This window comes from Aquarana catesbeiana, linkage group LG13 (genome assembly GCF_042186555.1).
Source record: "Aquarana catesbeiana isolate 2022-GZ linkage group LG13, ASM4218655v1, whole genome shotgun sequence".
In the NCBI taxonomy this organism is placed as follows: Eukaryota; Metazoa; Chordata; class Amphibia; order Anura; family Ranidae; genus Aquarana; species Aquarana catesbeiana.
In genome coordinates this window covers 11,166,893-11,192,121 of record NC_133336.1, presented here as the reverse complement: position 1 = coordinate 11,192,121, position 25,229 = coordinate 11,166,893, and the positions used below count along the sequence as shown (strand labels likewise).

At 43.3% G+C, this 25,229-nt stretch overlaps 1 long non-coding RNA gene and 1 pseudogene across 1 annotated transcript; one reads left to right on the top strand and one right to left on the bottom strand.

Moving 5' to 3' along the window:
* Nucleotides 1–24,102, bottom strand: part of LOC141117088 (serine protease inhibitor A6-like) — a 50,813-nt pseudogene extending 26,711 nt beyond the window's left edge.
* LOC141117089 (uncharacterized) lies at nucleotides 1,184–7,246 on the top strand. Its single transcript, XR_012237098.1, has 2 exons — nucleotides 1,184–2,125; nucleotides 6,394–7,246. It is a non-coding gene; the product is annotated as an uncharacterized lncRNA (long non-coding RNA).
* Nucleotides 24,103–25,229: the final 1,127 nt, after the last annotated feature.

The following is a 25,229-nucleotide window of genomic DNA, read 5'->3' as shown; positions in this document are numbered from 1 at the left end:
AATCCTCCTCAGTGGGAGTGTTCCGCTGTGTGACAGTTCTTATATAATGGAGGGTGGGGCCACCCGGTGACCCCGCCCCCCTCTGATGCACAGGGATATCCCTATGGCATTCCCCGTGTTGTCAGAGGGAGGTGGGGTCACCCTTTTTAACATTTTTGAGACTTTTTTTGTGAAATGGTAGGGATACACGGGGGGCCGGGATCTAGGGGTCCCCTTGTTAAAGGGGGCTTCCAGATTCTGTTAAGCCCCCCGCCCGCAGATCCCCACAACCACCGGGCAAGGGTTGTGGGGATGAGGCCCTTCTCCCCATCAACATGGGGACAAGGCACCCTCCCAATATTGAGGGCATGTGGGGCATGTGTCCTGGTACCGTTCAGGAGGGGGGGCACTCTCTCGTCCCCCCTCTTTTCCTGTGGCCTGCCAGGTTGTGTGCTTTGATAAGGATCTGGTATGGATTTTTGGGGGGACCCATGCCATTTTTTTAAATTTTGGCGCGGAGTTCCCCTTAAAATCCATACCAGACCTGAAGGGTCTGGTATGGATTTTGAGGGGGACCCCCACGCCATTTAAAAAAAAAAATTTTGGTGCGGGGGTTCCCCTTAATATCCATACCAGACCTGAAGGGCCTGGTATGGAATTTAGGGGGACCCCAACGCATATTTTTTTTTTTTTAATTTTGGTTCGGGGTTCCCCTGTGGGGAAATTCCATGCTATTTTTATCAGTGATCTTTTATGTGTATTGCCGGACCGACAATTCATTATACCCGGCACTAGCGCTAGCACTTTTAAATGACTTTTTTTTCCCTTTAGAAATTTCATTTTGCTGTCAGACTGTTCTAAACACAGGAAACATGCGCAACTTTACAGGCATACTATAGACACCCCCAGGTACGAAATTTAAAGGAATATCACACTTCTATTGTTTCACATTAGGCATTATTAAAATCACTGCTCCCGAAAAAACGGCCGTTTTTAAAACTTTTTTTTGCATTGATACATGTCCCCAGGGGCAGGACCTGGGTCCCCAAACACTTTTTATGACAATACCATGCATTTAAGCCTTTAAAATTAGCACTTTTGATTTTTCATGTTCGTGTCCCATAGACTTTAATGGTGTTCGCGTGTTCGAACAAAGTTTTTACCTGTACGCATGTTCTGGATGCGATCCGAACGGGGGGGTTGTTCGGCTCATCCCTACTGGAGAGCCACCACACAGATGTCTGTCGTGTGCTTCAGAAATTAAGAGAGAACAATCTCTATTGTAAACTGGAGAAATGTGAGTTCCATCGGGAACAGGTTAAATTCCCATGTCATTTCCACTGCTGGTTTTTCGATAGACCCAGAGAAACTTTCAGCAGTCCTACAGTTGCCTCGACCCATGGGGTTACGTCCTCTGCAGCGTTTCCTGGGTTTTGCCAACTATTATCGGAAGTTTATTCGTAACATCTCGTCTCTGGTCAAGCCCCTGACCGATATGACCAGAGAGAACGGTAAGCCACAGAGTTGGCCTCCGGAGTCCATTAAGGCCTTTGAAAGTCTCAAGGCTGCCTTTGTTTCTGCTCCTGTGTTGGCACATCCTGATCCTACGTTACCTTTTGTAAGGATATTAGAGTGCAGCTTTAAGATATGTTATACAAGAAGAAATATTTTGCTTTCTTATGCAGAAAATTAGAAGTGCAAAGATTATTTACAAGCTATGTACTTGAACAGAATGTACGTGTGGTTAGCTTGACATTTAGCAAAATATGAAGTGACAAAACAAAGGTCCCATGTCTGGAACAATTGGCAGATTGCCTAGCATACGTGGTTACATATATACAAACTTATATTTAGATATAGCCTGAGGGATATCTCTAGGTAGAATATGCAATTTATGACGTTTTATGCTTCAATCTCATTGGCTGATAATAAGAGGGAGGTTTTTCTCTCTCTCTGCAAGTGTATAAGATATATGCAAACCCAGTAAACCATTGTAATTTTGATTCACCATCCCATGTGTGTGTCTTGATTACCCGATCGATCAGAGAGTTCTATCCATACACCCAGAGGTCCAACCCGGGTTCAAAGGAGAAATAGGGGCGGCTTAACAGAAATGGTACCAGAAGTTGGGGTAATCGACTGACAGGTGAGTGGAACTTCGTAAACTCATTTTGCGAAGCCTTTTCACTTATCCTGGCACGATTGACCCCTATTGTTTTTATTTTTTTTAATTGTATAATCTCGAGGATTGCTAGGTTGACTCTCCTGGGATAAAGAAGTCGCATAGTTTTAATGGTTAAATGATGTCCCACTAGGCTGGCCGGACTTATAGGATTATAGAGAGCATTTGATGCTTTCTTAAAATACAGGACGGGTGTATGGAGCTCTAAAAAAAAAAAAGGGGAAATTGTTGTGTGCACACAATTTAACGTTGTTTCTTCATGAATATAATGCTCTGTATTTTGTTGTGATCATATGCATATGTGAATATATATTTCAACATAAGGGAGTTGATTTACTATTTGGTATATAAGGATATTGTGAAATAATTATGGGAAATAAGTTAGGGAAGAAAGTTCTGGAAGGTGAGCGGGACCAACCTTCCCCCTATGATTTTGTAAAAGGCACTTGTGGGGTAAATTGTGTTGATCCTTTTTGGGAAAATGTACAAACTCGTGCACATCAGTTGTATCTTTCAGGCTTGGGGTCATTGGGACCGTGTTCCCTGGAAGATTGGGAGGAGGTAATTAAAATTTGTGGGACGCATAATCGACACAATTACCCCCCGGGTGACTAGGATTGTAAATATATGATGAAATGTTGTAAAATGTACTAAAGGAAAGACAGGGAGAAAGAAGAGAGGGAAGCAAAGAGGCTAGAGAAAAAAAAAAATCAGAAAAACTAGCTATAGCATTACAAGAAGTAGAGTCTGCGGGTCAGATAATCTTTCGTTCTGCAAACAAAGAGAAGGAGCCCTCTAAGGCCCTTCCTTTGATCATGATAGGTAATACTCAGGTTCAGACCCCCCTCCCCGTCGGCTAATTAAAGATATAAGGGACACCTGCCCTAAACCTAGAAAGGATCCCGGAGCTGCTGCAGCTTTTCTAAAAAGGTATTGTACAGGAGCTAGGATGAGTGCAGAAGATCTCCAAATCATTATTCAAGCAGTATACCCTGAAACCACGGTTGAATTTGATGTAGCGGCAGCTTTTATCATGGCAGATCCCTATGACAAACCTGAAGGGTGGGATATATTTTGGGGCCAACTAGGACTAGCTTGGCAGAAAGCATACAAAGGGGACACAAGTGTACACACTATGTTGTCTTGCAAACAAAATCCCGGGGAAGATTTTTACTCATTTTTGGTTTGTCTACATAAAATATATCATTCACTGATCGTAGGTTTATCACTCCAGAATGTACAGAGGGTTGCTCAATGGGTATTAATGGAATTGACATCCAACATAAAGTGACTCCTCCATTACAAGTTAGTACATTACAGGACGAACCTCTTACAACTATGTGTTTTGCTGTTTTGACTGACTGACCTTTCCCTAATGGGAAGAGACTTAACCTCCCTGGCGGTATGATTATTTTGGATTTTAGGTGCTGAAAGCGGTACAATTATTTTGCATTGAAATTTGGCGTTTTATATTGTAGGTCTGTAATTCTTAACAATAACACACTTAAATCTGTCCAAACAAGAGTCTAGTAGATATCCCGGGTATGATAAAGTTTGAAACACAAAAACATAAATTATAATATAATAAATAAAAATGAATAATTAAAAAAAATAAAAATAAATAGTAATAAAATAAATTTCCCCTCGATTCACTATTGCTCAATTCTGCAAGTGTTCTAATTTACTATCGCTGTTTTCTAGCTGGTCTAAAGCCACTTTTGACGTAAAGGGACACTTTTTGGTTGCTATGGACAATCTCCAGTTTCCAGGCAGAAAGAACAGTATATATCACATAAAACTGCATACAGGGCATTGGACAAAGCACTGGGGACAAAAGGGATGTGAAATCATTTCATACAGTACTGTAATCTGCAAGATTACAGTACTGTATGTGTTATGATTTTTACTTTTTTTTAATTTGCCGCCAGGCTCCGCCCCCGTGCGTCGCGACGCTCGCAGGGAACAGAGCCTGGCACGGAGAGGCTTCGGGCAGAGGACGGAGCCCACGGATACTGCGGGGGACATCGCAGGATCCCGGGGACAAGGTAAGTAAGGAGGCACCAGGATCCTGCGATGTAATCCCGAGTGTGGCTCGGGGTTACCTCTAATGGTCCTGAATTTTAACCCCGAGCCACACTCGGGAAAACCGCCAGGGAGGTCAATGTCTGCTTTAAGAATCAATATAAGATTTGACTAAGAAGGTGGATTGACAGCAAAGTCTCCACTATGTGACTTGACTAATCCTAAATATCAAGACTTCAGGGGACATTACATGCTTCTACCTGGACCACTAGAAAATCACCCAATTTGGGCTAAAGACAAAACCTCTGTAGGACATCTTAATTGTACACCTTACTCTCCTACTTTCAAACCCAACACAATACCACACTTCCAAAAACAATATCCCCTTACAGATGAAAAAATACAGGGCATTTCACCATTGATTGAAGAATACAAAAAGGAAGGCATACTAAAGGAAATAGTTAGTCCATGGAACACATTTTTTTTTTGTGTACCGGTTGGGGAGGATGCACAAAGGATCTTTGGTTTTGTTTGGGGCCAATTGGACACGGCTCCCACAAGAATTTGTTGACAGCCCAGTAGCCTTCTCTATGGTATAGAAATGATCCCTTGATGACTAGACACCTCCTCAGGGTTCCATACTGCTTCAATATGTAGATGACCTACTGCTGTGTAGGGAAAGCCAGGGACGCTGTGAGTCTGACTCTGAGCACCTTTTACATCACCTCTCCTCAGAAGGCCATTTGGCGTCTTGCAAAAAAATCCAGTGGTGCAGGTCGCAGGTTGAGTATTTGGGATGTATAATCAAACAAAGGGTATCACCAGCTCGGGTCAAAGCACTTACATGCCTCAGTCTCTCCTTCCTCGGCTCGATTGTCTACTGCATACAATGGATACCTGATTGTTCGCACTGGGACTCGATCCTTAGAGCTGCTACGTTGTTGGGCTCTCCAAAAATGATTAATTGGACTGAGGAAATGCTACAAGCATTTGCCACCCTCTGTGCGTCCCTCTCAAGGGCACCTGCATTGGGTCTGACCATAATAAACTATTCTGTTTATATTGTGTAGTCTCGGGTCCAGCGTTTGCAGGAATTTTAGCACAACGACATGGTGGTGTTTTGAGACCAGTTGCATATCTGTCAAAAAAATTACCCGTGCAGGTTCAGGGGATGCCCTCTTGCCTTCAAGCTCTCGCAACTTGTGCAATGGCTATAAAGGAGGCATCCAAAATCACATTGGGAGGACATACAACATTATACACAACACATTCGGTAGTTCACCTTATGCAGAACATGAGTACTCAGCATATGGCAGCACAACATACAACATACAAGTGGCTATGAAGTTATACTCTTTAACACACAGAACCTTGAAATCAAATCCTGCTCAGAGACAACACCACAAGTCAGGTTTCTACACTCTCTCTTGCATCTTTCAGAAACTGATCCTATTCCTCAACATGACTGTAATCAACGGCTTTTAGAGTCTACTTCACCACGTTCTGATTTAAAAGACACCCCCAACCCTGATTACTTACATGTGTTTGTAGACGGTAGCTGTACACGTCCTGACGATCACACATACAAGACTGGTTACTCAGTTGTCATGCTCCGAGACATTACTGTAGGAAGTAAACCACTGCAAGTAACTTCAGCGGAACAAGCAGAACTAATTGCTCTTACTAGAGCATGTCAGCTCTTTGAAGGACAGGATGTGAATGTTTACACAGATAGCATGTGGACGCCTTATTGAAAGCGCTCCTTCTTCCTCGCCACATTAATGTAATTAAGGTTCGCGGGCACTCATATGATAAAACAGAAATAGCAAAAGGGAATGCACTCATTGATAGGTTGATTTGATAGGTATTCAATGGAAACTACACATCCCTTATCACCCCCAAAGTGCAGGAGTAGTAGAAAGGATGAACAGAAATATTAACGATAAACTAAAGAAAGGGACAGGAGGAACTTTGAGAAACTGGTTAGCTTTTCTTCCCGCAATACTTTTCCAAATCCGTACCACACCCCATTCCAGAAACAGCTTATCCCCTTATGAGATATTAATGGGAAAACCAACACAGAGGAAATAGACAAATAGCAGAGGAACCTAATCTATATTCTTTACAGGAAGAGTACGTGAAAAACCTGGTAAGAAGCTTTACAGAAAATTATGACAAGGTAGCTGTCACCTTTCCTCCTCTCTCCACAGAACCAACACATCCTTTTATACCCGGAGACAGGGTGTTGGTAAAGCAACCAGCAGCAAGAAGACATACGGGCCCGATCTTCCAAGGACCTTTTGAAGTCTTGAAAGTTGCAAGAACAGCAGTCCTGACTGACTAGAGCCCACAATGGATCCACGCATCAAGGATAAAGAAAGCCCCTGATCACCGAAAAATATACATGTCCACAGATGAAACAATGGAACTCTAATTCTCTCAATAACAGGAACCCCCTACAGACTCTGGTTCTCCCCCTGTTCCCCAAATGGGTGAAGTGACTTGACAGATTCTTTTTCCCCCTTATCAATCTGCCTATCAGCTTTTTCAATGACATGTATAATATATTCTTTTGTTTCTATGTTTTACACAAAACAGAGATGGTATAATGAATAATATTGGTGATCAATACAGACTTTTCGTCTGTTATGATCAAAGGAGGGATTGTAAGGATGTTAGAGTGCTGCTTTAAGATATGTTATACAAGAAGAAATGTATTTTGCTTTTTTATGCAGAAAATTAGATGTGCAAAGATTATTTGCAAGCTATGTACTTGAACAGAATGTACGTGTGGTTAGCTTGACCACATGGTTAGGTCCCATGCCTGGAACAATTGGCAGATTGCCTAGCATACGTGGTCACATATATATAAACTTATATTTAGATATAGCCTGAGGGATATCTCTAGGCAGAATATGCAATTTATGACGTTTTATGCTTATTTTTTCATAAAGTCTATGCTTCAATCTCATTGGCTGATAATAAGAGGGAGGTTTTTCTCTCTCTCTGTAAGTGTAAAAGATATATGCAAACCCAGTAAACCATTGTAATTTTGATTCACCATCCCATGTGTGTGTCTTGATTACCCGATCGATCAGAGAGTTCTATCCATACACCCAGAGGTCCAACCCGGGTTCAAAGGAGAAATGGGGGCGGCTTAACACCTTTTATCCTTGAGGTTGATGCTTCTGAGACTGGTGTTGGCGCCCTTCTGTCTCAATGTCCTACCTCTGAGAGTGCTATGCATCCTTGTGGCTACTTTTCCAAGAAATTGTCACCTGCGGAGTGCAATTACGAGATTGGTGACAGAGAGCTGTTGTCTCCATTCTTTCAGGGCTAAAAAGATTGCCATCTCCTCGAAGGTACCACTGTGCCAGTTCTCATTCGTACTGACCGTAAGAATCTCATATTCTTGTCTGAGGATAAACGCCTCTCTCCCAGAAGGGCGCGATGAGCTCTTTTCTTGTCAAGTTTCAATTACATTGTCTCATTCTTACCCGGCACTAAGAATGTAAGAGCTAACGCCTTGCCACGACAATTTTCCTCCACTTCCAAGTTGGAGTCAGTTCCGGTTCCTGTGATTCCTCCTGATCGTATTCTGGCTACAGATCGCACCAGTCTTACTTCTCCTTTGGGTGACAAAATTCTTGCTGCTCAGGTCGATGCTCCTCCTGAGAAACCTTGTGACTGCTGCTTTGTCCGAGAGTGTCACCGTACTGCCGTGCTCCAGACTTACCATTCTCCCAAGGCAACTGGCCACCCTGGGAAGAATCAACTCATTTGGGCCATTTCCCAACAATTCTGGTGGCCTAGTCTATGTGCTGATGTAACTGCCTTCGTAGCTGCCTGTTCCATGTGTGCTCAGAGTAAGACTCCACGACACCTTCCAGTGGGCCTCCTACAACCCATACACAAAGGAGAGAGGCCTTGGACCCACCTGTCTATGGATTTCATTGTGGAGTTGCCCAACTCCCAAGGCAACACGGTTATCCTTATGGGGGTTGACCAGTTCTCAGAGATGTGTCATTGTATTCCACTTAAAAAGTTGCCCACTTAAAAGGAACAGGCTTCCAATTTTGCTCGGGAGATCTTTCGCTTACATGGTCTACCCAAGGTGATTGTCTCAGACAGGGGTAGTCAGTTTGTGTCCTGGTTCTAGTGAGCCTTTTGTGCACAGCTGGGAATTGGGCTTGCTTTCTCCTCTGTATATCACCTGCAGTCTAATGGGGCCACAGAATGAGCCAATCAGTCCTTGGAGCAATTCCTACGTTGCTATATTTCTGACCATCACAACTGGTCGACCTATTACCATGGGCAGAGTTTGCTCACAACAGTGCCTTGAATTCTGCTTCCCGATGTCTCCATTTATGGCGAATTATGGTTTCCAGCCTTCCATGTTGCCTGACTTGCAGAGTATTCCTGCGCTAGAGGAGCATCTCCGTGGTCTTCGTTCCACTTGGGCACACGTCCAGGAGGCTTTGCGTCATGCTAATGATAGGTACAGACTCCATGCTGACCGCAGACGCCTGCCTGCGCCTTCCTACCAGGTTCGGGACAGGGTAGGGCTGTCATCTCGCAACCTCCGACTTTGTGTCCCCTCACTGACGTTCGCACCTCAGTTTATTGGGCCTTTCCGATTGGACCTTTCTCCTAGTATGCGCATCTCAAATGTGTTTCATGTCTCCTTATTGAAACCATTGATCTGCAACCGCTTTACCACCTTGGTGCCACGTCCTCACCCTATACAGGTTGAGAAGCATGAGGAGTATGAGGTACAATCCATTGTTGACTCCCGTAGGTTCCGTGGGCGCATACAGTATCTGGTGCATTGGAAGGGGTATGGTCCGGAGGAACGCTCCTGGGTCTCATTCTCGGACATACATGCCCCTGGCCTCCTCCGTGATTTCCCCTCAAGCCTGGTGGTCCTCCGAGGGGGAGGGGTCGTTGAGGAGGGGGTACTGTCAGGGCTGGCTTAGCCCTTCCTTGTCTGAGCTGGCCGCTCAGCTGTCGGCTAATTGCCAGCTCTCCTCTCTCCACAGTTAACCAGCTGTTGTGGATCTGCTCATCAGTCCTGCCTACTTAAAGACATCCAGATCACTTAAGTCCTGCCTTCGCCTTGGTCACATCACAAGAAACCATCTCCTGCGTTCCTGTTTAAAGACTGGCTTTGCTGACATCCCTTCTGGATCCCTATCCTGCTTGCTGTTCCTCTACTTGGATCCCTGACTTCTGGCCTGGCTGATTACCCGATTTGGTTACTGGACTCTGGCTATGCTTTGACTACGCTTACTCTATTTACCTTTTTTATTTTTATTAACCACTTGCCTACTGGGCACTTAAACCCCCCTCCTGCCCAGACCAATTTTCAGCTTTCGGTGCTCTCACACTTTGAATGACAATTACTCAGTCATGTAATACTGTACCCAAATGAATTGTTTGTCCTTTTTTTCCATACAAATAGAGCTTTCTTTTGGTGGTATTTGATCACCTCTGGGTTTTTTATTTTTTGCGCTATAAATAAAAAAAGACCGAAAATTTTGAAAAAAAACACATTTTTCTTAGTTTCTCTGATAAAATTTTGCAAATTATTAATTTTTCTTCATAAATTTTGGCCACAATTTATACTGCTACATATCTTTGGTGAAAATAACCCAAATTAGTGGATATTATTTGGTCTTTGTGAAAGTTAGAGAGTCTACAAGCTGTGGTGCAAATCATAAAAAATTGATCACACCTGACGCACTGATGGCCTATCTCATTTCTTGCGACCCGAACAAGCCAGGAAAGTACAAATACCCCCCAAATGACCCCTTTTTTGAAAGAAGACATTCCAAGGTATTTAGTAAGATGCATGGCGAGTTTTTTGATGTTGTTATTTTTTCCCACAATTCTTTGCAAAATGAAGATTTGTTTTTTGTTTTTGTTTTTTTCCACAAAATTGTCATTGTAATAAGTTATTTCTCTCACATGGCATGTATATACCACAAATAGCACCCCAAAATACATTCTGCTACTCCTCCTGAGTATTATGATGTGTGGGACTTTTTCACAGCCTGGCCACATAGAGAGGCCCAACATGCAGGGAGCGCCGTCACGTGTTCTTGGAGCATAAATTACCCATCTAACTTGTTGACTACCTATTACACTTTTGAAGGCCCTGGAGCACCAGGACAATGACACGTGACACTGATAAAGGATGGCACGGATACGTGGCATTGATGACAGATGGCACTGATACGTGGCACTGATGACACTGACGTGGCATTGATGACAGGTGGCACTAATATGTGGCACTGATGACACTGATGACAGATGGCACTAATACGTGGCACTGATGACGTTTGGCACTATTACGTGGCACTGACAGATGGCACTAATACATGGCACTGATGACACATGACACTGATGACAGATGGCACTAATATGTGGCACTAATGACACGTGGCAGTGATGACAGATGGCACTGATGACAGATGGCACTAATACGTGGCACTGATAACACGTGGCACTGATGACAGATGGCACTAATACGTGGCACTGATGACAGATGGCACTAATACATGGCACTCATGACAGATGGCACTAATATGTGGCACTGATGACAGATGGCACTAATATGTGGCACTGATGACGGATGGCAGTGGGGAGGGATGGCAGTGGGGAGGGATGGCACTAGCGACAGAGGACAGTGGGGACAGATGACAGTGGGAGGGATGACAGTGGGGACAGATGACAGCGGGGAGGGATGACAGAAAACACTGACGACTTTTTTTCCTGTTTTTTTTTTTTCCACTCACCGCTGCAGCGGTTCGCTCTCCCTCCTCACACGCTGTCTCTGTGTGAGGAGGGAGAGCCGGCGATGAGAGAGTATCTCATATGTTTACATGTGAGATCCTCTCTCATTGGCACCGCCGATCGCACTGTAAACAGCCGCTGTCATTGGCCGTTTACGGCGATCTATGACTGGCTGTGTCCGAGGGACACGGCCAGCACAGAACTTCCCCGATGCGCGCCCGCGGGAGCGCGCATTGCGCAAGTAAACAGCTGGACGTCCAGGGACGTCCACCCGGCAGGTAGCGTCCGCGCTGCAGCCGTCTTTCGGCTATAGCGCGGGCGCGAAGTGGTTAATAAGCAACTGTGATTTTACTGTACTTCTGTCTCGGTCTGGTTCATGGTTTCTGATAAGGTATTGGAATTTCCTTTCAAGTTTGGCTGTTAGTGAACGTAACGAATACAAATTTATCTGAAGTTACGAATTATCCGAAATAACGAATGCTGCATCTAAACAAATGGAACGGAATGAATTAATAATAAATAATAATAATAAAGTTTGTATTATTATTATTGTTATTTATTTTCATTGATTCATTAAGTTCCATTCTATGAGAGAACTAACATTGTCTTATTAGAGGATAGACATATGCACTGCCGAAAAATGTGTTCATTTTCATCTCATTCGTGTTTTTTTTTTTTTTATTCATTTTTGGTGTCATTCGTTATGATCTCACTTCATAAATTCATAAATTCAAAAATCCAAAATAAAGAAATAAAATCCGAAAATTTCAAGGAATAACTAACTAACTAATAATAACTTAACTATTACTAACTATTAAATTATAGGTATTGGAATTTCCTTTCAAGTTAGTGTTATTGAACGTAACGAATACGAATCTATCCGAACTTATGAATTATCTGAAATAACGAATGCCGCTTTCAAACAAATGGAACGGAACAAATTAATAATAAATAATGATAATAATAATAAAATGTTTTTATTATTATTTATTTTCATTGATTTGTTACATTCCATTCGTTTAGATGCGGCATTCGTTATTTCGGATAATTCATAACTTTGAATAAATTTGCTTTCGTTATGTTCACTAACAGCCAAACTTGAAAGGAAATTCCAATATCTATAATTTAATAGTTAAGTTATTATTAGTTAGCTATTATTTCAGATTTTGGAATTTTTGCGTTTTTGAATTTACAAATATTTGGAAAAATTTGTTAAACGGGTTTTTTGTTCATTCGGATATTTCCAAATGAAAGAATTTGACGAAATGCATTAAAAAAGGAATTCGGAAAGGAAATGATTTGCACATGTCTAGAGGATAGAATGGACTCGTACCGATCCCACTTTAGGCCTGATATCAGGAGTGATTCCGGAGAAGTTTGCCTCATCGGTGAAAGGGGTTCTGATGCCAACTTTAGGTAACTCATCCACCAGGTTTATTTTGGAAGTAATAATAAATTTGGGTACAGAAAGTTCAATGGTCCTGTGAAGTAAACAAACAAAACAAACAATGAAGCTTCAAAACTTCAACCACCTTTTCTATTCACCCCACTGCAGCTGAGACCCCCATAGAGCTGCTGATCCACCAAAACAATTGTAGGGCCATACATGACCCAGCATTAGAAAGACAACACGACAATTTATCATTAACTACTTGCTGACCGCAAACTGTAGTTTTACTGCTACCGCGCAGGCCGGCTGTGCAGAATCATGTACAGTGCAACCTCGGATTGCGAGTAACGCGGTTTACGAGCATTTCGCAATATGTGCTGTTTAAAAAAACAATCCTGACTCGCTTTGCGAGCGCTGTCTCGCAAGACGAGCAGGATTCATGTTGCTGGGGTGTGCAGTACCGCATTTGGCCAGAGGTGCGGGGGCGCCGGTGATACTCAGACACTCGGAGATGCTCAGAAACGCATGGAGACACTCGGAAACACTCCGTTCCCAAGTGTCTGTGAGTGTTTTTGAGTGTCTCTGGCACCCCCCGCACCTCTGGCCACATGCGGTACTGCATAGACAAGCAGTGGCTGTGGAACGGATTATCTGAGTTTCCATTATTTCCTATTGGGAAACTCACTTTGATATACGAGTGCTTTGGATTACAAGCATTCTTCTGGAACGAATTATACTCGTAATCCAAGGTACAGTGGTACATTGGTACAGTGGTATCTTGGATTATGAGCATAATTAGTTCCAGAAGAATGCTTGTAATCCAAAGCACTCGTATATCAAAGTGAGTTTATCCATAGGATTCACTGGAAACTCAGATAATCCGTTCTGCAGTGACTGCTATTGTATGCCGTACCGCATGTGGCCAAAGGTGGAGGGGTGCTGGAGACACTCGGAAAACCTCGAAGACACTTGGAGATGCTCGGAGACACAAGGAAACACTCAGAGCCGCTCGGGGACACTCGGAGAGGCTCAGAGACACTTGGAAATGGAGTGTTTATGAGTGTCTTTGAGAGGCTCCGAGTGGTCGCCGAGCGGCTCCGAGTGTCACCAGCGCCCCCGCACCTCTGACCAAATGTGGTACTGCACACCCTAAAGGCTTGAATCCATCCAATTCCCACCCAATGATTTATAGACCCGCCGATCATCAGAACGAGTTACAGAGAGAGCTGTGTGCATGTAAACCACACAAAGCTCTCTTCTGAAATCGGTGATGTGCCGTTTTTTGTTTCCCTGCAAAGCAGTAAAGCACCACACAGTGAACATAGTTAAATTGTAAGTTCACCTTTACAGAAAAATCTGTAAGGTGAACTTAAACAGGACCCCTCCACACCCCCCCCTTCACCCCTCAGTCCCGCTGACCTGGAGCGCGGCAATCTCCCGTTATGAGCCCCGGTATAGCCACCTCACGGGTCCCGGGCTTAGAAATCCCCTCGGTTTTCTCTCTTCCCCGCTGACAGGACGGGCTATGTGGGTTCTGATTGGGCGGCGCTGCCCATGTGACGGCGCCAAACAATAAGAATGCTCCTAATGTACCTCCTGACGGGGCACATTTTGAAGATTAAACCGAGGGGATTTCTAAGCCCGGGACCCGTGAGGTGGCTATACCGGGGCTCATAACGGGAGTTCGCCACGCTCCAGGTCAGCAGGCCTGGGGGGGGGGGAGTGGGGTAAGCAGGGGGTCCTGTGTAAGATTTTTCTGTAAAGGTGAACTTACCCTTTAAGCACACATTTAACTTGTGATCATCCCTTAGATGTTAACCCCTTCCCAGCCAGTGTCATTAGTACAGTGACAGTATATAGTATTTGCACTAATCACTGTATTAGTGTCACTGGTGATGTCAGTGGCAGTTAGAAAGTGTCAGTTAGTGTCAGATTGTCCGCCGTCCCACTATAAGTTGCTGTTTGCCGCCATTACTAGTATATGCAAAAAATAATAATTCCACTATATACTGTATACTGAACCATAGTTTGTAGACTCTATACCTTTCACACAAACCAATCAATATACATTTATATTGTAGCATGTAGCAGAATACATTTTGGTCTAAATGTATGAAAAATGTGTTCTTTATATAAAAAAATATATATATTTGATATGTTTTATAACAGGAAGTACAAAATATAGTTTTTAAAAAAAAAAGTTATGCTTTTTTTTTGTTTATAGCGCAAAAAATAAAAAAAATAAAAACAGTGGTGATCAAATACCACCAAAAGAAATCTCTATTTGTAGGGAGAAAATGCTATAAATTTAGTTTGAGTACATCATTGCATGACCGCGCAATTACCAGTTAAAGTAGCACAGTGCCGAATAGCAAAAAATGGTCATGAAGGGGGTAAAACCTTCCGGAGCTGAAGTGGTTAAACTTGCAGTGAGAGGGATATAAACTGAATGGATTATTTAGGTAGATCCTCACCCTAGAATTGTTGCTGATACATCAATGGCGATTCACATGCATTAGAATCGGATTGTACAACCTCTGCACAATCTTCTCCAGATTTAATGTCCAATTTAATGTTTCATTTTTACACTGCCAGGCCCTGCAGTACTGGAATTAAGCATTAAATACAACTATGTAGTGCAGAGGCTTACCTAAACAAGCCATTCAATCTATAACCAAGTTATAATAGGGGTGAGCTGAACATCTGCCCCCCCCCCCCCCCCCCCCGTTCGGTTCGCAGCAGAACATGAGAACAGGCAAAAAATTTGTTCGAACACCATTAAAGTCTATGGGACATGAATGTGAAAAATCAAAAGTGCTAATTTTAAGGGTTAATATACAAGTTATTCTCAAAAAAAGTGTTTGGGGACCCGGGTCCTGCCCCAGGGGACATGTTTCAATGCAAAAAAAAGTTTTAAAAAAGGACGTTTTTTTCAGGAGCAGTGATTTTAATAATGCTTAAAGTGAAACAATAAAAGTGAAATATTCCTTTAAATTTCTACCTGGGGGGTGTCTATAGTATGCCTGTAAAGGGGCGCATGTTTCCCGTGTTTAGAACAGTCCGAGAACAAAATGACATTTCTAAAGTAAATTAAAGTCATTTAAAAGTGCTAGCGCCGGCAGCTATAATGAATTGTCGGGGTCTCTGCAATACTCATAAAAGTCATTGATAAAAACGGCCTGGGGTTCCCCCACAGTGCATTACCAGGCCCTTCAGGTCTGGTATGGATTTTAAGGGGAACCCCACGCCAAAATTAAAAAACAAAAATTAAGTGGGGGCCATCCTAAAAATCCACACCAGACCCTTATCCGAGCACGCAACCTAGCAGGCCGCAGGAAAAGAGGGGGGATGAGAGAGCGCCCCCCCTCCTGAACCATACAAGGCCACATGCCTTCAACATGGGGAGGATGTCCCCATGTTGATGGGGACAAGGGCCTCATCCCAACAACCCTTGCCTGGTGGGTGTGGGGGTATGTGGGCGGTGGGCTTATCAGAATCTGGAAGCCCCCTTTAACAAGTGGACCCCCAGATCCTGGCCCCCCGTGTGAAATGGTAATGGGGTACACCTACCATTTCACAAAAAAAGTGTAAAAAATGTTCAAAAAGACAAGAGACATCCCCCCTCTTTTCCTGCGGCCTGCCAGGTTGCGTGCTCGAATAAGGGTCTGGTATGGATTTTTAGGGGGACCCCCACGCCATTTTTTTTTTTTAATTTTGGCATGGGGTTCCCCTTAAAATCCACATCAGACCTGAAGGGCCTAGTATGGAATTTGGGGGAACCCCTACGTATTTTTCTTTTAAATTTTGGTTTGGGGTTCCCCTTAATATTCATACCAGACCAAAAGGGCCTAGTAATGCACTGTGGCGCGCTACCTCTAGTATTTTTAAATGACTTTTTTCCCTTTAGAAATGTTTTTCCCTTTAGAAATTTTGCTCTTGGACTGTTGTAAACACGGGAAAACATGCGCCACTTTACAAGCATACTATAGACACCCCCAGGTACGAAATTTAAAGGAATATTTCACTTTTATTGTTTCACTTTAAGCATTATTAAAATCACTGCTCCAAGAAAAAATGTCAGTTTTTAAAACTTTTTTTGCATTGATACCCCTGGGGCAGGACCCAGGTCCCCAAACACTTTTTATGACAATAGTTTGCATATTAACCTTTAAAATTAGCACTTTTGATTTCTCCCATAGACTTTTAAAGGGTGTTCTGCGGCTTTTGAATTTGCCGCGAACGCCCCAAATTGTTCGCTGTTTGGCGAACGGGCGAACACTCAATGTTCGAGTCTAACTCATGTTCGACACGAACAGACAGCCCATCCCTAAGTTATAACTTTCCCCGCAAAATTTTTGGTAGATCTAAATAAGATTGCATAATTAGAATGTAATGTGCACGGCCAGTTTTAAAAAATGAACCTGTCAAGAAAAAAAACACAGAGGGTGTAATCCCCGACCTCTCTGGCAATGCCAGCTGCCTGAGGGTCATAATGATCCAATGGCATCAAAGCTTCACATCATGAAGCTTCACATCATGCCTGTGGGCCCTGTCCTTGCCCCTTGCGACTGCCTGCCTTTATTTTGCCTCCTGCCTGCCCTTGTCACACCCCCTGCATGCCTTTATCATCCCTCCTGCCTGCACTTGTCCCACTATCTGAAAGCCTTTGTCATGCTTTCTGCCTGCCTTTTTCTCACCTTATGCCTGCCTTTGTCATGCCTCCTGCCTGCCCTTGCCCTACCATCTGAATGACTTTTTCCTTCCTCCTGCCTGTCCTTGTTCAACCTTTTGCCTGTCTATGTCCTTCCTCCTGCCTGCCCTTATCCCACCTTCTGCATGCCTTTGTCATGCCTTCATCCTGCCCTTGTCCCACCATCTGAATGCCTTTGTCCATCCACCTGCCTACCCATGTTCAGCCTTCTGCCTGCCTTTGTCCTTCCTCCTGCCTGCCCTTGTCCCACCATCTGAAATCCTTTGTCCTGCCTCCTGCCTTCCCTTGTTCAACAAACTGCCTACCTTTGTCCTTCCTCCTGTTTGTTCTTATCCCACTATCTGAATGCCTTTGCCATGACTCCTGTCTGCCTTTGTTTAGCCTTCTGCCTCCCTTTGTCTTTCCTCTTGCCTACCCTTGTTTAGCCTTCTGCCAGTCTTTGTCCTGGCTCCTGCCTGCCTTTGTTCAACCTTCTGCCTACCTTTGTCCTTCCTCATGCTAGCCCTTTTCCCTTATCCTCCTTGCTCTTGTCCTGCTTCTTGCCTGGCCTTTTCCAGCCTTCTGCCTACATTTGACCTGCCTCCTGCCTGCCCTTGTTACACCTTCTGCTTGCTTTTGTTTTGCCTCTGGTCTGTCCTTGTCAAACCTTCTATGTGTCTTTGTCCTGCCTCCTGCAAGCCCTTTTACCACCTCCTGCCTGACTTTGACCTGCCTGCCCTTTTTCCACCTTCTGCTTCCCTTTGTCTTTCCTCCTGTTTGCCCTTCTCCCAGCTCCTTCCTGTTCTTGTTCTGCCTCCCTCCTACCCTTTAGAATACTAGTCAACATCACAGCACTGCTGATTTCTGTCTTGGGCTGTCTTTCTCCTGTAAGCTAAATGAGTGTATACATGCTCGCCCAGCAAGTTCAATTGTAACTTTCAGCTGGCATATGGCATGTCAGAATATAGATACGTGTTATGCAATTATATGAGAATGGTTTTTAAGTTTGAATAAACATGTAAACAAAGTTTTGTTTTTTTTTGTACATTGGCCTGCAGTGTTCTCCTCTTACGTTTTGCTCCATGATGTCCTCCATCGTTGTATGGTCTCAGCAGACAATCCTTGCTCTACCTCATGGATCTTGCCCGGGTCAGCCATGGCGATGATCATGGATGCGTTATCCTTGTATGGAAGCTCCACCACTGTACAAGGAAGCTTTGTGTCACGGTAAATGTTGTACTGACCCGTTCGACGCATCATTGGAACATCCACCGTTGTGTTCTTATCAACCTTGAACTTCTGGGTACTTGTAAATGCTGCATTAAAAGGGTCCTGCCATTCTCCTAATAACATAAAACATGCATGTGTTTTAAATCCGATAAAATCTCTGGTGAATGGATAAATAAACTCATGAAATTATTAGATTTGATGCCCCAAATAAAACATGCTCGTGGCATTAAAGCGAACGTCTGGAAAAAAGCATATTCAACACATCTCAACAATACCGGTACATTTCCCATGTATTGTCTCTTTAAGCCCTTCACACCGACTGGATGCAAATATGCAGCCTCGGCTTGAAGGGTTTGTACTGGGGTGATGCCTGCAGTTGCATGCATGACCCCGGTATCGTTTTTTAGAGCCGGCGGTTGGCTTTCTTGGAATAACAACCGATGCGGCTAAAAAGCTGCTTGGCTGTTATCCCAAGGAGTGGGAGGGGACCTCCCCCCTCCTCCCGCCGTCTTCCATGGCTCTCCCAAGCTCTTCCATCCAACCGGATACGTCCGCTGGCTGGCCGAAGACCCGAATGAAGCCGGAAATTGGCTTTGATTGGGTCTCGGATCTAGTAACCTGGAAGCAATGTCATGACATTAGACATGTGCAATTAGTTTCATTCCAAATTCATTTTTTTAACGAATTTGGAAAAAAAAGTTAATTTGGAAATATCCGAATTATCAAAAACCCATTTAACAAATTTTTACGAAAATTTGAAAATTCATAAATTTATACATTTGAAAATTCAGAAAATTCAAAAATTCAAAAACCTGAAAATGAGAAAATCTGAAATAATAACTAACTAATAATAACTTAACTATTACTAACTATTAAATTATAGGTATTGGAATTTCCTTTCAAATTTGGCTGTTAGTGAACGTAACGAATACGAATTTATCCAAAGTTACAAATTATCCGAAATAACGAATGCCGAATCTAAACGAATGGAACGTAACTAATTAATAATAATAATAAAAAAACGTTTTATTATTATTATTATTACTATTATCACTAATTATTAATTTGTTCTGTTCCATTCGTTTATATGCGGCATTCGTTATTTCGGATAATTTGTAACTTCAGATAAATTTGTTATGTTCACTAACAGCCAAATTTGAAAGGAAGCTCCAATATCCATAACTTAATAGTTAGTTATTATTAGTTAGTTAGTTAGTTAGTTAGTTATTCTTTAGAATTTTCGGATTTTCTTTCTTATTTTAGAATTTACGAATTTTAAAATTTACGAATTTACGAATTGCGATCATAACGAATGACCCGAAAAACAAAACAAAAAAAAAACGAATTAAATGAAAGTGAAAACGAACACATTTTTCAGCAGTGCACATGTCTACATGACATCACTTCCAGTTTACAGAAGACTTAAAGGTGCCAAATTTAAAAAATAACAGCATTCAAAACAGCCAAACTTGGCATTTTGAATACTGTTAAGTGCAAAGGGTCCTTTAGACCCCCGATCCCTCCATAAAGAGTACCTGTCACTGCCTATTACTGTCCCAAAGGATGTTTACATTCCTTCTGACAGCAAAAAAAATTATCAGATTTTTTTTTCCCCGAAGGGACAGTGTAAAAAATAAATAAATACATAAATAAGAAAAACAAAAATAAAAATTGAAGGCGCCCCATTCCTCCGTGCCCATACGTAAGTCGCGACCGCAAATGTAAACAGAGTTTAAACCACACATGTGAGGCATCGTCTTGATCGTTAGAGTGAGAGCAATAATTCTAGCACTAAACCTCCTCTGTAACTTTAAACTGGTAACCTGTAGACATTTTTAAAGTGTTTTTAAAAGGAGGTTTTTAAGTATTGTAGTTTGTCATCATTCCATGAGTGTGCACAACTTTAAAGCGTAACAAGTTAGGTATCTATTTACTCGGCTTAACATCATCTTTCATATTATGCAAAAATCATTGGATTAAGTTTACTGTTTTTTTTTTAATTCATGAAAGTGTATTTTTTCAAAAAAATTGCATTTGAAAGACTGCTGCGCAAATACCGTGCGACATAAAATATTGCAACGACTGTCATTTTATTCTCTAGGGTCTCTGCTATAAAATATATATAATGTTTGGAGGTTCTAAGTAATTTTTTGAGCAAAAAATACTGTTTTTTGTTATCTCCCCCACTGAGGAACTACCCATGGAAGGTGGCAGTCAGCACCTGGGACATTGTGAGTAAGACTTACTGTCAGGACACTGGCCCATGAAGACCTGTCATTCCTGCCAGTGCCTTACATGGCAGCAGGAATGCGAGCTGGTTATGTGCAAGCTCACTGATGTGCATGTTCTCAGCCTGGATTGGGGCCAAGAGGCCTTTATAAGGGAGCTAGTTACCCTCTGTGATTGTTGGCTGATCTTCTTTAGTGCATTTGTTCCTGTGAAACCTTGCTGTAAATACCTGTTAACGACTAGGCTTGCCCCTGGACTTGTCTTCTGCCCGCCTCCTGATTTGACCCCGGCTTGTTTAATGGACTGTCTTTCTCTGCTCTCCTGTGCATGACCCTGGCTATCCTCCCACCTATAACTGGCCTCCACAGCAAAGAGCACTGTAAGAGCGATGCATGTAAAAAAAAAAAAAAAAAAACAGAAATTTCCAAGCTCAACTTACTGACCAGCCTGCAACCAACCAAATGATCCTGTCTGACAATATGCGTTAAAAAATGGGGGTTTAGTCGGCACACATTTACAATTACATGCGTAAGCTACAGAGTCCCATCAAGGCACCCTGTTTTCTGTAATCCTAACTCTAAATTTTGAGAGCCTCCACAGTGGAAGCACATGCATTATAATGGTTAGGTAGAGGGCAGGTGAGCCTGGAGGGAGCCCAACCCTCCTTAAAGGCACAGGGGCACACTGGATACCCAGCATATATCACTATGGCAGCAAAGGTGTCCATTGCGTTATCTCACCAGTATTTAAACAGTACAAACAACTGGCCACTGCCCCACCTATAACTGGCCTCCACAGCAAGGAGCACTGGAAGGGCTTTGAGAGCCTCCACAGTGGAAGCACATGCATTATAATGGATAGTTAGAGGGTGGGTGAGCCTGGTGGGAACCCAACCCCCCTTAAAGTCACAGGGGTGCACTGGACACCCAGCACATAGCACTATGGCAGCAAAGGTATCCACTGCGTTGCCTCACCAGTGCTTCCACTGTGGAGGCTCTCAAATTTTTAAGTTGGGACTACAGAAAATGGGGTGCCTTGAAGGGGCACATGTATTTGCAAATGTGTGCAGAATAAATCCCTAAATGCATATTGTTAGACAGTATAATTTGGTCGCAGGCTGGATGGTAAGTTGAGCTTAGAAATTCCTTTGGTTTTGTTTGACATCCTCTAGACTGAGCCTGTATTGTCAGTGTGTGTGCATGGAACTGTTCTTGTGACTAGCAGCTTCTGTGCTAGCAAATAAGACCTGGGGTAATCTACAGCAGCCTCTCCTCGGGTAGCACTACATATGTAATCATCTACTCCAGATCCTGTGGCTCTCTTCTTACCCTTAAACATAACATAGTTGACCAGGGCCAACTTAGTATCTGCAGGAAATTCTTTGACGAGTTCCTTAATTTTGCCTTCAGTTTTATTCTTCACATATTCATTCACTTCTTTTCTAGCCTCTTGTGGGTCATTGAAATTGGTCTTCCTAATTTCAGCATGATAAAGATTCTTTAAATCATCTTCAAAGCTCTTCAGCAAGGTCAGTGTCTGCTGTACAAAGAGGGTATTGCTGATGTCAACTTGAAGGCTGCTTTTTGGTTCATTCAGCAGATGGAGAAGAGTGGAATAAGCCTGGTGGAGCTCACTTTCTGTGGAGTTTGTGTTGTTCAGGCTCAAACCTTCCAGGATTTCCTAGTGGGTCTTTGATTGGGCGCCCAACAACAGCATGGAAAAAGCAGAAGAAATACTGAAAGGTGAAAAAACAATATTTTTGGGTGGTGAATCCTTGCCCTGAGAAGACACAGAGGCCAGGTGCTTGAAGAGATTAAAGGCAAATTCAGTATTTCCTTTTACTGCTTCTTTTAGCGCTTGGACTTTCTTTCCACCTTCAGCATCTTCATGGGTCTCTTTAGATTTGTGTTCATCTGAAGCAGTTATGACTGGGATGAGCAAAAGCAAAGTTAGGAGGAACTTCATGTCTTCTATAGACGCTCAACTGCAGGTAATGACAATGTGTTAGTTGAGTCTTTGTTTTCAACCACTGATAAGACTAAGTATAACATGACACAATCTCAATACTTCTAAATATCATTATGGAGGCCTTAAAATGTATGTCTGGGCAAAATAAATAAAAAAAAATTATTAAATCTTTGAAATACATCCACATTTCCCAATGTTTTGTCACTTTAGAATGCTGCAAGTTTATTAAATTGTTAATCTGTAAGAAATCAATTGAGCTCCTAATTTGCCACTGTGCCCCAAGTGCTGCCACTGTGCCCCCTGCCCGCCCGCCTATCAGGCGTCCAATCATAGCAGAGGATGAGAGGAGGAGCGGGCGGGAGAAGACATTGGGGTTGGGGAAGAAATAGAGGACACCGCTCGCCTCCTGCCGCGGTAAGTGCCGCGCCGGGCGGGGGGCACAGTGGCAGCACTTGGGGCACAGTGGCAACATTTGGGGCACAGTTGCAACATTTGGGGCACAGTGGCAGCACTTAGGACACAGTGGCAGCACTTGGGGCACAGTGGCAACATTTGGGGCACGGTGGCAGCATTTGGGGCACAGTGGCAGCACTTGGAGCACAGTGGCAGCACTTGGGGCACATTGGCAGCATTTAATGGGCACAGTGGCAACATTTGGGGCACAGTGGCAGCATTTGGGGCACAGTGGCAGCATTTAATGGGCACAGTGGCAGCATTTGGGGCAAAGTGGCAGCATTTGATGGGCAAAGTGGCTGCGTTTGATGGGCACAGTGAGGCTACAATTGATGTTTTTTTAGAATTTTTCAGTTTGTTTGCACCCCCCCAAAAATTTTGAGCACCAGCTGCCACTGAGCAGAGGTCCCAGGTTCAGATCCAGGTCCTGACACAACTCCTCCATCCAGGCAGGGGGGCACAGTTTCCCAACTTTTACCCGGGCACTGGATAGTCTTGTCCCTGCACTTCAAGCACCTACAGTCACGTATACTCACTTTCTTATTACTTCCCAGCAACACAAAAGGACACTTTTGCCACCCCCATTAAAACCCCCACTAGGTTTTATAGCTCTCCGCATCACCATTGGATAGATTCACCCTCACCGGCTTGTCCTGGTGACCATTGTAATAATCCAACTTTTTGCAGTTGTCACTAGAACAGGATGGGAGGGAATATCTTCCAGAGGAGACACCTGACAACTATGAAAGAGTTTCTTCTGACTTTGGAGAGACTTCTAATTGTTTCTCTGGGCAAAGTAGTAAAGAGATATCTAACAATAGTATACAAATACAAAAATCTGAAGGGATCTTTGGCCATTTTTTTAAAGATATCCAAAACAAAAACAAAAAAAATGCAAAAGGTAACAATACCTTGAACACCGTGTACACAGATTATTATCCCCCTCCCACCTTACAATATTAATTTCCAATTAGAATTAGACCGTCACCACCCATCCCCGGTACCAACCTGACGAACCTTCTACACGGACAGATTCTTCACGCCTGCAGAGCCAGAGTCAGAAACAAATTTTTACGTGGCAAAAGATTTCCCAGAATCTCAGAAAACTCTGCCCCCATCATAACAAAGTACGTTTGCACAACGCCGGATTGGGCAACAAACCCGATAATCACATTTTATTATTCCTTTACTCATCCCTGTTCCAGAAATAATTAGGATTTTGCTCATTTTCTATTGCATTGACTTTCTTGTGTGTTTATAGTATTATAATAAAAAAATAGGTCTGACATGAAAATTATAAGTATGCATGTCATCACTTGTCATAGTGTGAGCATTTCAAGTGATAAAAAAAAAATGAACATGTATTTTACTAAGGGCCGCTTCACACTGAGGTGCGAGGGGCTAGTTTTAGTGGTGCTTTACTGTAGTTTTAGTGGTGCTTTTAACCCCCGCTAGCGACCGAATAAGGGGTTGAAAGTGCCCGCAAAACGCCCCTTTTGCAGGCGCTTCGGCGTCGCTACCTATTGATTTCAATGGGCAGGGGTGCATTTGGAATGTTGTATACACCGCTACTAAAGCACCTCAAAGATGCTGCTTGCAGGACTTTTTTTATCGTCCCGCAAGCACGTGAGAGCCCTCGGGGCTTTCACGCTGAAGTGACAGGAGAGGCGCTTTACATGCGCTTTGCAGGCACTATTTTTAGTGCTATAGCGCCTGTAAAGCGCCTCAGTGTGAAAGTAGCCTTCAGATTAAATGACAATATTCAGTGCTTCTATGCTAATGTTAAAAAAGAAGGGGGATTTGGGACTTTAAAGCGGAGTTCCACCCACATTTTTTACTCCTCACCATGCAGTACTAATGTGCATCCTTAACCACTTGCCGACCGCCGATATACGTCCTCACTTTGAGGACGTATATCGTTATGGCAGCTAGCTGCCATAACCCTGGTATCCCCGCGTTCTGCCGGTGGTCGGCTACAAGATAAAAGAGGTATCTGTGGCGGATTCGCTGTGAGATCACTTTTATCGGCGGCGGGAGAGGGCCCCCCCTCCCGCCACGCTCCGGTGCCCTCCTCCAATTCCCGGAGCCGTCGGCAGTGGAGGGGAGGGGAAGACGGCCACCCGCCTCCATGACACTGCAGGGCAGAAGCGACGTCAAAACGTCACTTCTGTCTATAGCTCTTAAAGGGCCATTTTTTTAAAATCATTATTTTAAATGACAACTTTTTTTATTGCATTTTAGTGTAAATATGAAATCTGAGGTCTTTTTGGCCCCAGAGCTCATATTTAAGT